At 35.6% G+C, this 11,591-nt stretch overlaps 1 pseudogene across 1 annotated transcript; it reads left to right on the plus strand.

Moving 5' to 3' along the window:
* Positions 1-1,289: 1,289 nt before the first annotated feature.
* Positions 1,290-3,352, plus strand: LOC306651275 (RNA-binding protein FXR1-like; annotated as a pseudogene). The gene has a single exon. The product of its transcript is annotated as an RNA-binding protein FXR1-like (transcript).
* Positions 3,353-11,591: the final 8,239 nt, after the last annotated feature.

Consider the following 11,591-nt stretch of genomic DNA (forward strand, 5'->3'; position numbering starts at 1 on the left):
TCTGTGTGATTTACAAGGACTCTTCATTCTTGCTACTCATATCTGTAATATCAGACAAACTGATGTTAGCTCTTTACCGTATTTCTTGAAGTTTTGCTCTTTGCATGCATGTCTTAATATTCAGCATAAACTCAAGGGGATCTCTCTGCAAAATCTGGAGTCCCTTTTTGCATTCTTACGGAATTGTGACCTACAGTTTCCCGTGTGTTAGCATTCCTCAACTCTGATCTCTCTAGTTCTTCAACTTGGCCATTTTACAATACCCTGCTTGAATAACCCTTCCTGCTCCAGGTCCAGAATGCCTGTGCAATTCTGAGATTCATCTCAACTTTAAATTTTCATTCATGTATCATAGTGCTATACTGCCTACTGTTTAATGTCTGAAACCTGCTGTTTTGTATATTTTCATAGGTTTTCTATATATGATAAGAGGACAAATCTCTTCAATGTTTATTTATCATGACTGGAGATGAATAGTAACAACATTATCTTTTGTAGATCAATCTGTATCACTATTTGTAATTTTAGTTAATTTTTACCCCTATAGAGTATTCCAGTATACAAATGTATGTATTTTAATTTATTATTCATTCTTCTGTTGCTGAACATTTCAGTTTTTTCCAGCTTGTTGAAGTTAAAAGTAATTCTACTTAGAACACTTGAATAAATGTATCTTGGTGTACATGTGCAAGATATTTTCTAAATCCACAGTTCTAAAAGTGTTATTCATAGACCCTTGGGGTTCCCCAAATTCCTTTCAGGATGTCTTTAAGGTCAGAACAATTTTTATAATAACATCAAGGTGTTATTTGCCTTTTTCTTCTGTTGACATTTGTGCTCATACTTTAAAAGCAATGATGGGTGAAACTGGTGCTGTCTTAGCATGAATCAAGGAAGTAACACTAAACTGAATTAAAAATCATCTTATTCTTTACCACCATGCACTTGCAGGACTCACAGCAAAAAATATGTCTGTTAGATTTAAGAATGTCCTTGATGAAGCAGTAGAAGTTATTAATTTTATTAGATTTTAACACTTGAGTGAATGGTTTTTTAAAAGTATTTCATGTGATGAAATAGAAATTATCCATAAAGCACTTCTGCATATTGAAATATAATGTCTGTCTTGAGAAAACATATGTAAACACTTGAGTTTTCAGATGAACTAGTAGCATTGATTTCCTGGAATTGATGTTTTAAAAAACTTGAAAAAATAATGTTCATGCAAACTACGGATATTCGAATTTGTTAATTTGGCAAATGAGGCCCTGGATTTGATCCCCAGTTTGGGGGTGGGGGAAGGAAATATGTAAATAAAACTTATATATACTTTTGGTACACAGATATTTAAAAGTAATCGAGTAACATGAAGAAATAAATGCTGACAGTTCTAATGTGACAGAACTGATCATGGAGTTTCATGGCTCCAGCAGGACTTTCTACAAGGTATCTATAAAAGATGTTCATGAAGATTCCCTCACAGTTGTTTTTGAAAATAATTGGCATCCAGAACACAAGATTCCATTTAATGAAGTTAGATTGCCACCACTACCTGATATAAAAAAATTAGTGAGGAGATGAGGTAGAGGCCTACTCAAGAGCAAATGACCATGAACCATATTAATGGTGTTTGGTTAATGTTGGGATGATGAAAGGTGAATTTTATGTCATTGAACATGTTTCTTGTGATGCCACTTACAATGAAGTACTCACATTTCAACAGACCGTGGCCTGTCAATCTGTCAATCAAAATAAAATTGTCAAACAAAATACCTTCTTCAAGTGTATAGTGGATGATCCTGAGGATTTGAGAAAGGTGCATGTTAACAAAAATGCACATAAAACCAGGTGCAGCGATACACACCTGTAATCCCAGCTACTCCAGAGGCTGAGACAGAGGAGAGGATTGCAAGTTTGAGGACAGCCTCAACAACTTAGACCATGTCAAAATAAGATAAAAATAAAAAGAGCTGGGAATGTATCTCAGTGGTAGAGTATCCCTGAGTTCAATCCCCAGTGCTGCAAATAAAAGTATAAAATAAAACATGATCTTTCTTTAAAAAAGAAAAGAAAAAATGCATATAAAGGTTTTAAGGAAGCAGTAAGAACATGCAGAATTTTTTTTACTATCTAGAAACCACACAGCTAATGATACTGTTAGTGAAGCAATTGTGAAGAGAGTAAATATTTTAAGTGATATGCATTTGCAAGTTATTCATACAAAGTTGATGTTAATGTCCAGAAGTTAAAAGGTCACTAAGAATTTAGAATGCACAAAACAACTTGCAATTGCATTTCGTGAGGAATTTGTTGTGAGAGAAGATTTAATGAGTCTGGTAGTACCAAAACAGTAGTAACACACAGCAAGCTAGGAAGTTTCCTGGAATTACCACTATTGAACTAGATGAAGATACTAGAACAATTAGAATCTATGGAGAGAGTACGGATGCTGTCAAAAAAAGGAGGGGCCTAGAGGTTTCTCAGAATTTGTGGAGGATTTTATTCAAGTTCCTAGAAATCATGTTGGAAAAAATAATTGGAAAAAATGTAAAAATTATTCAAGAAATAGTGGACAAATCTGATGTGGTTCTGGTGAGAATTGAAGGAGACAATAAAAATAAACTACCTAGAGAAGACGTGATGTTTCCATTCATATTTGTTGGCACTAAAGAAAGCATCAGAAATGTACAAGTTCCTTTAGAGTCATATTGCTTATCAAAAGGAAGTGGAACAGCTAAGAATGTAATGCCTGCCAGTTGATGAACGGCTTTGACAGATTGGTTCTAGGTTTTATAGTGGAAGAGGCAAAGGTCACTGAGACCCTAGTTACATCTCTGGTTATGGTACAAATTCTGAGTTGTTTAACCCCTCTTAAACAGAATCTGAATGTAAAGATGAGCTGAGAAATTGGTCATTGGTAGGAGATGATAAAGAGAGCAGATATAAGCATGATAGCAAGAGACATCCAGAGGAAGAGGCAGAAGTATTTCAGAGGGTGGAGGTTGTTGTGGAACACTTGGTGGCAAATTCTCCACCAGTTCTGTGCTGAAAGATTCTAAAAACAATCCATACAGCTCACTTGATAATGGAGAAACAGATCAGACTCAAGTAAATGATGTTAACAAACCTCAACACAGTAGTAACTATCATAGGCGGGTCTCTTAGACAAAGGACTGCTGAAGATGTTTTTCTGATGGCTGGAATAATTGAATTTTTTAAATTTATTTTTTATTGTAAACAAATGGGGTACAACTTGTTTCTCTATTTGTACATGAAGTACAGGCATACCATTTGTGTAATCATACATTTACATAGGGTAATGGTGTTTGGTTCATTCTGTTATTTTTTCCCCCTTCCCCCTTGGAATAATTGAATTTGATACAGCTTCCGTTAATGAAAATGGGTTAGGTATGTAAGGGCTTAGGGAAAACATATAAACATTTGTGTACATATACATATACATACATAAAATTGTGAAATATTGTTAATGTATAAAACTTTTTAAAAAAATATGCAATTCACAAATGACTTTTCTAAGTGTTTCCAAAAAGGTAGATAAGTGTTGGTGAGGATGTGGGGGGACTCATGTGACTGAAAATTAGTACAAACACTTTGGAAAGCAGTATGGAGATTACTCAAAAAACATGGAATGGAACCACCATGTGACCCAACTATCCCACTCCTTGGTATTTATCCTAAAGAACAAAAATCACACTATAATGATACATGCATACCAATGTTTATAGCAGCATAATTCACAATAGCCACATTATGGAAGCAGCCTAGGTGTCCCTCAAAAGACGAATGGATAAAGAAAATGTAGTATATATACACGCAATGGAGTTTTACTCAACCATAAAGAAGAATGAAATTATGTCATTTGCTGGCAAATGAATGAAACTGGAGAATATCATATTAAGTGAAATAAACCAGAATCGGAAAGTCAAGTCTGGAATATTTTCTCTCATGAGCAGAAGCTAAAGAGAAATAAGGAATTTTTTAAAAAAGGTTATTTCATGAAAATAGAAGGAAGAACCCTGGTGTAGAGGAAGGGAATTGAGAGAGAGGGTAGAGGGATGAGGAAGGGGAGGAACTGACCAAATTATGCTAAGTGCATGTATGGATATATCACAATGAATTTCACTTTTATGTCTAACTATAATGCACTAATTAAAAAATTAACAGAAGGAAGACCAACAGATTAGAGGTAGGGATTTGTGTGAGGGAGGCAAAAGAAGGGGCTTGCTGTGAGGATTGCAATGGAGTATATTATGTTATATGAATTTATGGATATGTCAAAATGAACCCCACAATTATGTGTAACTTCAATGCACTAATAAAAAATTAAAAAGCAAGGTAGTTGTTAGTATGTTTTAAATGTCTGGTTTTCAGATTTGTCATACTCAAATTATTTGAAACTAGTAGCTTTATTAAAATGCCTTTGGATGCCACTAAATCAGTACAAATATTCAACTGCTCTTACTGTTCTTCAGAAATTAGACTTTCAGCTTTGCCTCCTTAAAATCTTTATAAATGGTTTTAGTGAACGTATGGCTATCAAGAGTGAGCATTAATTTTCAAAGGGCTAAAATGTCATTAACTTTGGTAAAAACTAAACCATATTAGTGGGAGAAACTTTATCTCTAAATAGAGGCAATTTAAGTTCAAGAATTTATTTTATTATGAGATAAAATCCTCTTAATTTTCAGATGACAATTCTATCTTTATTCTAATTGGAATGCTTTATTCTATAAAGTGCTTATCCTGTCAGTACAGTATGTTTTATCTTTGATGTTTAACTAAAAACTTTCTCTTTCCCCTTTCTTATAAAAAGGAAGAAGTTTTTTTTGTTTTTGTTTTTTGTCAGAATAGTTCATGGTAAGCTTTGCAATTAGAAATGATAGTGAAAAAAACATTCAGTGACACAATCACAGTCCCAGTCATCATTTCAGGGATCAGGCAGAAGATAGACAGTCAAGTAATTTGTGTGGACTTGTTGACATCAGGTCACAAGCAATGAAGAAAAAATGCCACATGTCTACATGTCAAATATATTTATATGTATACATATGTGCATACATACAGTCAAAATTTGCATTGCATAATTTTTTTATTCAACTAATAAGACTACTACTTTTTAAGAAGGTTCATTTTTCCCTCACAGTGTAAATGTTTAGGAACCAGTTTAACTGAACTAATGTTGTGCTTTAATTTTTCACATGGACATACTGTTGAGAAGACTATTGTTTTGTTCAGTTGGCAGATTCCTCACACTTGAGTTGGGGCCTGCCATCCCAGGCACTATGATGTACATTGTGATTGAGACTGATTAGAAAAAACTGGGTGGTTTTGCACGGTTCCTGCTTGCTACATCTATTCAGCACCTCACTTTTGTGGGAATTATAATAACCACAGTTTTCCGAAGTATAAAGAGAAAATACTTAAGTGGTTGTTTTCTTAATAAAGGAATGCATGTTATGTTTTATTGGCGTGCGATGCCTCTTCCTTTATTCCTACTAACTATTCAAGTTAATAGTGTTTACTTAGTATCAGTCTTAGTTTATTTTACATAGTCATAATTTTTGGTAACTACAAAGAAACGTGTTTGCTGTGTCTATATTATATTTTAACATAATTCCATTTCCTGAATACAGAGCATCACATGTGTATTCACCATGAACAAATTGTGTGCTCCATAAATAAGCTGCTTCAAACTAAAAGAAAGAAACGCATATAATTTGAAATGTTAGGAGAAATAGATATGTTACTTGAAAAATAAAAAAATGCCAAAATTGACTTAAGAAAAAATAAATAATTTTAATAGACAATAAATATTGAAGAAGTTGATATGCTAATGTGACTTCCACCAGGCTGCTGCCCGGGTGGGCCAGCTGCATGTTCAGGGTTCTGTCCAGACTTAAGAAATGGCATTCTGAAACACCTGGACCAATATCACGTGGCCTGACCTAAGGCTTGGAAAGGGACTAAATATCTTAGGCCCTTATGAAGAGAAGGCTTCCCTCTCTCCTTGCTCCAAGGCCTTTATTGCGGATTGAACTGTCTTTTCTTTAATAGCCATGTACTCACCGCACAGCCCAGGGTTTCTGGAAGTAACTTGAACAGATGCTCTCAATTAACTTGTGCTTTTGGTAGTATAGTCACCTTGGAGGGAGCACGAAGGCACCAAGGCAGCCCCGGCTCTGCACATATATTATGAGCAGTGTACTCCAGGGCACCTACCTTGCGATCCATTTTACCAGACCTATAAGGAATGTGTCTCCCTTAAGCATTCACGACTTTTTGTATTAGCCACAAATCAGATTTAATTTCAACTCATGCTTATTGAACACAGTTGATATTTTTTGTACTTTTATTCCTGTAACATCCTTGTGAGATAAGGATTACTGTACATATTTTTCAAAGGATAAAATTGAGGCAGTCACCTGATGTTGCTGAAATTCACTCCCATTCATTCCGTATTAAGTGTCTGCTATTGATTGGGGATGGAATCCTTTGTGAGTCAGTTCCTGAATTCTGACGGAGACAGAAATTTAAACACCCAACACTGCTGAGTTGCAGAAGCACATAGCATTTTCAGAACGCAGGCAGGAAGAAGGTGGAGTGCTGACTTCAAGCAAAGGGAGGTTTATGCAAAGGCTTGGAGCCAAAAGAGATGGGGCCTCAGGAGAAGTGCAAATAAAGTAATAGAAAAAAAGAGAAGCTGATATGATAATCAAAGACCTCCTTTTGCCCTAAACTCCAGTTCCAGGTGCTTTTAAAAATGGGTTCCATATATATATATATGTGTGTGTGTGTGTGTGTGTGTGTATACATATCCTAATATATATATATATGTACTAGGGATTGAACCCAGGGGCCCTTTATCATAGAGCTACATCCCTAGCCCTTTTTTGTATTTTATTTAGAGACAGGATCTCAATAAATTACTTAGGGTCTTGCTAAGTTGCTGAGGCGACTTTGAACTTGAAATTCTCTTGCCTCAGTCTTGCAAATCTCTGGGATTGCAAGTATTCACCAGCATGCATGGCTCCAACAAACTTTTAAAGAATAATTTATTTATTTTTCCTAATGTTTACATAAAGCAAAATGAATGGAAGATGTAAGTTTATTTTATGAGATTGGAGTAATCTTGATTTGAAACAAGTTAAGGAAAATACATGGTTAGAAAATGATAAAAACCATTTTGCTTGAGAATTTAAATACAAATGCTAAATAAAATTAGTTAACCAACATCGAAAGTGAATTGAACAAGTAAAATTCATCTTGATCAATGAGTTTTATCACAGAAAATGTAAGAATGGTTCAATAACAAAACTTTTCGTTGTGATTCATGTTACTAAAGAATGAATACATGTAATTATCTCAATAAATGTAGAAAATTATTTTGATACACTATATATTTATTATAAAAACTTTTTTACGAACCAGTAATAAAAGGCAACTTCTTCAATTTGAGAAAGCTTCTCAAACAAAAACTTATAGCAAATAATTTACTTCTAATGGAGAAACTTCAGATACATTTCCTTTGATAACAGGAACTGGATAAAGGTGCCCATATTTAACTGTTACTATTTAATTTAATACTTGAGATTTTGGTCAATATTGTTGGGAAAAATAAATGATGTGGAAAAGGATTAAAAGTAAAGAAAAAAAACACTGTTTGTACATTATATGATATGCCCAGGAAAACCAGTGAAATCAATAAAATATTAAAAACAATAGTAGAGTTCAGTAGTCATGTAAAAGTCAAATTATCAAAGCCAATGACATTTCTTTATATCACTAATAATCAATGAGAAAATATAAGGAACAAGGTATCATTCACAATAGCATAAAACACTATACAATTTTAAGACTTGACAAACAGAAACATGTAAAATATCTGTCAAGAATTTCTAATTCTGGGCTGGGGAGATAGCTCAGTTGGTAAAGTGCTTGCCTTGTAAGCACGTGGCCCTGGGTTTGATCCCCAGCACTGCAAAAAAAAAAAAAAAAGAAGAATTTCTAATTCTATTAAAAAACATACAGTATATTCTGAAGAAATATAAACAGAAACCATACTCATGACCAGGATATGATATTAGAAATGTATGTTTTCCCAAATTAATCTTTGGATTCAGTGTAATTCTAAAACATGCATTTGAGTTTTTGAAGAATTGATAAACTTACTCCAAAACTTATATGAAAATATAAAGAACTAAAAATAACTAAGTCAATTTTAATGAGAACACAAAGGGAAGACTTACCATATTAAATATTAACATATATCCTATAGTTATAGTAACAAACTTAGCATTTCATTGGCACAAAAGCAGATTAAAATCAATGAAATAGAAACTTCCAGGAAAGCAGATATGCTTGTGTGTGTATGTGCATGTGTGTGTATGTCCTCTGATATACATAATTTATGATGAACATGGCACCACAATCAGTAGTGAAATGATTATGTAGGAAATGGAGGTAGGAAATCTGAATGTAATGGATAAAAATTAAACTGCATTCCTTCCTAAAACTACATCCAAAATATGACTTTCAAATGGATTAAAGATCTCGGTGACTAAGGATGGTACAGTTATTAGAAGAAGATGTAGGACAATGTATTTGTGTCATGGGGCAGAAACTGATTTGTTAAGCAAAACTTGAAAGAATACAAAGATTTATTTGACAGGTATGGGTAGTGGTGTGAACACATGACAGAATAGGAGGAAATAAAAAGATGAAGATTAAATCTAGATACATAAAGAACTGCAAGTCAATAAGAAAAGAAAACCCACACCAATAGAAAGTGTGACAAAGGAAACAAATGCATAATATTAAAAAAAGAAAGACTAAAAGCCAACACACATACAAAAGATATGTGCTAATTCATTAGTAAACAGAGAAATGCAAAACTAATTGTAAGATATCACTTCTAATGTGTTAGACTGATAAATATTACAAAACTGAATGTTCAAGTGGTGGTATATGAAGGGATTTAGAAACCTTTCGTGGCTAATGGGGAGACTGGTGCAGTCATTCTGTAGAAAAATCTTGCAGTACTAAATCAGATTAATTATAAGATACATAATGACCCAACAGTTTTGCTCCTGGAGATATATTTTAAAAATATTTCCACACATGCCCATAAGGGGACATATCTAAAGATAATCATTATGACATTGTTTTTGGTAGTTGTTGGGGGCTGTGCCATGTTGACTGCGCCAGGGCGGCACCTGATCACATCGGCAGCGAGGAGGTTAATTGACATAAGCACACTCAGGTGATTTATCGTCCATGCACACAGTGTATGCGCATGTGTTCTCAAGCACTCCTAATTGTGCCTGCTCGGACATCTAGCGTCTTGCCTAATCTTTGCGTAAGAGGCGTGGCCCTGCTCTCCGCCTCCTGGAGGTGATATAAGCGCAGGCGGAGCGAGACAGCGCAACCCGGGGCAGCAGCTAGAGGGAAAAACACGCAGCAGCAGCTAGCAGGAATAGAGCAAGAAGAAAGAAAGGAACACAGCGGCAGCTAGTAGAAAGAAGCGGTGGAAGGCAGATCACAGAGCGGAGAACTGAGATGCATCACTAAAGCACCTTAGGTAGACGCACCCTTAGTTCACAGGATGCAGGACGCACCAGTAAGAAGCAGCAAACTTTAAGGCGTAGCAAGTCTCTCTTCCTCTAAGCTCTAAGCAAAGTCTGTCCTTCTGTCCTTCTCTCAAAGTCTCTCTTAAGCAAAGTCTCTCTTTCTCTCTGATAAGCAAAGTCTCCTCTCAAAGCAAGTAAACCTCATTTCCTCTATCCTCTATAAACAAACAAGCAAGAAAGCAGTGCGCTAAAGAGAAAGATAGAAGTGCCTCAGTTTCCACTCCACCACCCATAAGACCCGTGCAAGTTGTTGCTGCAGGTGGTGACAAATATCCACGAATTTATTACCTCAAAGAGCCAGCAACAGGTAGTGAGAGTTTGGGGTAATCTGGATGACTATCACTGGGACTGTGGATAGGTAAGTATGGTGGATGCATGTTATATAGTACTGAGCAGCAGTTAGGACTCACATGTAACCACATAGAATAGTCTTAAAATCAAGGCTTAGTAATGGAAAAAGTAAAGAAAATAATGATATGTGTAATATGATATCCTTTACTGAAATTTAATAACATCCCTACAAAATGAACAATACACATTTTATATTAAGAAACAAAAACATACATATTAAGCACATTAGAATGGTTACCTATGTGTATGGGGAGAAGGGAATGGGGAGTGTTTTAGTCAGCTTTTTTGTCACTGTGACCAAAAGAACTAACAAGAACAATTATAATGAGGAGAAGTGTATTTGGGGCTCATGGTTTCAGAGGTCTCAGTCCATAGACAGCCAACTCCATTCCTCAGGACTAGAGGTGAGAAAGAACATCATGGTAGAAGAGTGTGGTGGAGGAATGTGGTTCAGGACACCATAATAGGAAGCAGAAAGAGAGAGCTCTCCTCACCACTATAAAAATATAAACCCCAAGGGCACACCTTCACTGACCCAGCTCCTCAAGCCACATCCTACCTGCCTACCTACAGTTATCACCCAGTTAATCCTTATCAGGAGATTAGTGCACTACCTAGGTTAAGGCTCTACTAATCCAATCCTTTGACCTCTTAACCCTCTTACACTGTCTCACACATGAGCTTTGGGGGGACACCTAGTATCTAAACCATAACATGGAGAAATAAAATGAGAGGTGTCTTCCATCGACCAATGATGACAATATGGGTTTTTTCTTTGTTTGTTTTTATTGTAAACAAATGGGATACATGTTGTTTCTCTGTACATGGAGTAAAGGCATAACATTTGTGTAATAACACATTTACATAGGGTAATGTTGTTTGATTCATTCTGTTATTTTTTCCCTTCCCCCCCACACCTCCCACCCCTCTTCTCCCTCTATACAGTCCATCCTTCCTCCACTCTTGAAACCATCCCTAACCCTAACCCTAAACCTAAACCTAACCATAACACTAACCCATCCCACCCCCAAGTATGTGTCATCATCCGCTTATCAGGGAGATCATTCCTCCTTTTGTTTCTTGAGATTGGCTTATCTCACTTAGCATGATATTCTCCAATTTCATCCATTTACCGGCAAATGCCATAATTTTATCATTCTTTATGGCAGAGTAATATTCCATTGTATATATATGCCACAGTTTCTTAACCCATTCATCAATTGAAGGACATCTAGGTTGGTTCCACAGTCTGGCTATTGTGAATTGAGCAGCTCTGAACATTGATGTGGCTGTATCTCTGTAGTATGCTGATTTTAAGTCCTTTGGGTATAGGCCAAGGAGTGGGATAGCTGGGTCAAATGGTGGTTCCATCCCAAGCTTTCTGAGGAATCTCCATACTGCTTTCCAGAGTGGATGCACTAATTTGCAACCCCACCAGCAATGTATGAGTGTACCTTTTTCCCAACATCCTCTCCAACACCTATTGTTGCTTGTGTTCTTGATAATCGCCATTCTAATTGGGGTGAGATAGAATCTTAGGGTGGTTTTGATTTGCATTTCTCTTATTACTAGAGATGTTGAACATTTTTACAT

The sequence above is a fragment of the Sciurus vulgaris genome (genome assembly GCF_902686455.1).
Source record: "Sciurus vulgaris genome assembly, chromosome: X".
Classification (NCBI taxonomy): Eukaryota; Metazoa; Chordata; class Mammalia; order Rodentia; family Sciuridae; genus Sciurus; species Sciurus vulgaris.